The sequence below is a fragment of the Panthera pardus genome, unplaced genomic scaffold (assembly GCF_024362965.1).
Source record: "Panthera pardus isolate Hobbes unplaced genomic scaffold, ASM2436296v1 HiC_scaffold_16, whole genome shotgun sequence".
NCBI classification, from domain to species: domain Eukaryota; kingdom Metazoa; phylum Chordata; class Mammalia; order Carnivora; family Felidae; genus Panthera; species Panthera pardus.
Window position 1 is genome coordinate 124051581 of NW_026526721.1, and position 3548 is coordinate 124055128.

Here is a 3548-nt window from a genome sequence, read left to right on the forward strand (position 1 = left end):
CTCCCCCGCTCGTGTGTGTCCACACACTCGCTTGCTGTCTCTCAAAAAAATAAATAAATAAATAAATAATGTGAAAAAAGAGAAAATATGCCAATGGTGGTGCAGTTTAACAGTCACTAACCTATGGGTTTACTTGTGCACACATTGTCATAGGGGATTCAAAGTCAAGACACGGTTCCTGCCTTGAAGCAGACAGGAATAAAAGTGAGACTCTGAGAGGTTCAATGATTTGCTGAAGATTGCTCAGGGAGTAAGAGACTTAATCAATTTGGGCCCAGACTTCTCTGTTTCAAGATCCTTACAGAGCTCTCACAGTCTCCTGGGACCTGACAGGCCTCTCCTACATAGGACTAATAAGCCTCACCTAAGCAACCAGCTAATTAAGTAAAGTATACAAGGACTTTGCAAGGAGAAATAAAGCAACAGAAATTTATCAGGTGTTTGGAGGGGGTAAAATGTGCTTATGCATAAAGCACAGTAGTAAGACGTTGAAAGTCTTTTATTAGAAACTACAGTAAAAAAATAAAATGTTCTTTTTATAACCAAATTATGGTTCTAGAATTCCAACTGACAAATATAGAAAAAAATGGTGGAATTTGAAAGCTACCACATGACAGCCATATGAGTTAAAATTGTTTGAAGCAAGAATCATCAATGGGTGCTTAAACTAATTGGGGAAAACATAATGAAAAAAAAAAAAAAAGATATTCAGTCTCAAAGTATCTTCCCACAAGTTGCTCATGATAGTAGAGAAACTTGGTAGACATCAGTGCATTCAAGGGACCGAAATTAATATCATCACTAATGGGATAAATAGACACCATGATAAGATGCACTGATAAGGATACAACATCACTTCCATGGTATTCCTGCCAAAAATGTATGAGTGTAATCATGAGACAAACCCTAATTGAGGGACATTCCACAAAACAACACACCCACATCTTTTAAAATTGTCTTGAAAGACAAAGAAAAGCTAAATAATTGTTCTAGATTAAAGAAGAGTAAAGTGACATGACAACCAAATGCAATTTGTGATCTGGAATTAAATTCTGGATGAGGAAAAAAACCCAAGACACGTTTCCCCCTCTTGCTACAAAGGATATCCATGGGAAATTTGGCAAGATTTGAACAAAATCTGTAGATGACGTATCATTGCTAACGTTCTGACTTTGAGTATTGTACTTTTGTTACAAAGAGAATGCCCTTGTTCTCAGGAAATAAATACACAGTGAGGAATTTAAATGTAAAAAATTGAGTAGCTATGGATTAAGCAATTATTTTTCTTTAACAATGAGAAAGGAACTCATTTAGAGAATAATGTTTTTAAATGTATTTATTTGGGGGGCACCTGGGTGGCTTGGTCCGTTGGGCATCCAACTCTTGATTTTGGATAGGGTCATGATCTCACAGTTGGTGAGATTGAGCCCCGAGTAGGGCTCTGTGCTGACAGCACAGACCTGCTTGGGATTCTCTCACTCCCCCTTCTCTGCTCGTGTACTCTCTCTCTCCCTCAAAAATAAAAAAATAAATATCGGTAACAAAAAGACACCTCCACCCTGAACGATGGTGACCATGTTAGGCAGATGTGTTTGAAAATGAAGATGTCAGGGGTGCCTGGGTGGCTCAGTCGGTTAAGCGTCTGACTTCGGCTCAGGTCGTGATCTTGGAGTCCGTGAGTTTGAGCCCCGTGTCAGGTTCTGTGCTGACAGCTCAGAGCCTGGAGCCTGTTTCAGATTCTGTGTCTCCCTTTCTCTGACCCTCCCCCATTCATGCTCTGTCTCTCTCTGTCTCAAAAATAAATAAAGGTTGAAAGAAAAATTTAAAAAAAAATGAAAATGAAGATGTGAATGTAACAAGTAAGTCTGATCTTTTTACCATTTACAATACAGGAATGGAAACTGGAAGTTATCCAAACTTGTAAACAAGAGATATTAGTGGTTTTTTTTTTTTTTTTTTTTAATGAAATCAGGAAGTCCAATGAAGTGTATGACAAATCTAAGCTTCAGAGGCTGGAAACACCACAGAACTTTTATTCTTTTGTGATGTTTGTGTCTCTTCAGTTTAGTTTTACCACCACAGACCTGCTCCCTTCTTAGTTTTCTAATTGAGTGTGCTGCCACCAGGTGGTGGTAAGTGCCATAATCATCTAGTTCAATTACAAGATAGAGATAGCAAGGATGGATGTTTTTCTTGATGTTTGTCATGTTTTACTTATAAACAGACTTGAGGGGCACCTGGTGGCTCATTCAATTAAGTGTCTGACTTTGTCTCAGGTCATGATCTTGTTATTCGTGGGTTCGAGCCCCATGTTGGGCTCTGGGCTGACAGCTCAGAGCCTGGAGCCTGCTTTGGACTGTGTGTCTCCCTCTCTCTCTGCCCCTCCCTTGCTCACACTCTGTCTCTGTCTCTCTCTGTTTCAAAAATAAACATTAAAAAGATTATAAACAGATTTGAGAACTCATTGCCCAGATATCTCCATAGCTCACTCCCTTACATCACAAAGTCTTCTACTCCATGTTCCCCTATCAACATGGTCTTCCAGAACCACACTATATTCACGAAGTACCCTACTCCCCACCTCAGCATTTCCTATCCCCTCAAGCTGCTCTATTTTTAATCATCCATCATTTAAACATGGTTCTTCCTGTGTTCTTTATTTTTATCCAACTCATTTGTCTGGATTTCGTTTTCAAATAATTTTTTTTTTCTTCAAAAGGGGCCCCCATGGTATTGTTTCCTTGGAGTTCTTTTATGGTTGAAAACATCTGTTTGTTGCCTTTCACTTGAATGACACCTTGGCTGGTATAACACATAGGAAAATAGAACCGATTCTAGGTCTTTTAAGCAAAAAAGATCACGTTTTTGGAAGGTCTAAAAATGCACGGGGGGTGGGGGAGAAAACATATCTTACTTCAGATCAGGAACAGTAGGAAGTTCACTAGCACTGAAGGAGCTTGAGGTGCTGAGCTACCACTGCCATGGCTAGAGCCAGAAGACAATAGAAAGAGTTTTTACTTTTCTTCACCCTTCTAATTTCACTCAAATGTTCTCATTTGGAAAATGGAATCCAGACCTCAGCTGGCAAAGGAATCTAAGAAATATAGTTTCTTAGTTCTAGCCCCTGCAATACATGGATGGGTAGAAACTAAAGATACACAGAGAGCAGGGAAAGTGTGTGTATATATATATATATATATATATATATATATATATATATATAATATACCTATCATACACAATATATGTTATACATATGAGTAAGTGGCAGAAATGGTGTTCCTTTATTCCTAAATATATCTATATCTGTATCCATATCTCTATCTAACTATAATATGTAAGTTTCCTAAAAACAAAGAATTCCCTTATACAGCCACAGTAAAATTATCAAAACCAGGAAATTAATTCTGATGCAAGACTATTGAATTTACAGACCGTATTTATATTTTGCCAATTGACCTGCTAATATGTTTTATAGCACCATATTTATGAATTCAGTCTTTAATTTTTAATCTCTCTCAGTTTGTCCTTTATTTCATGAGCATATT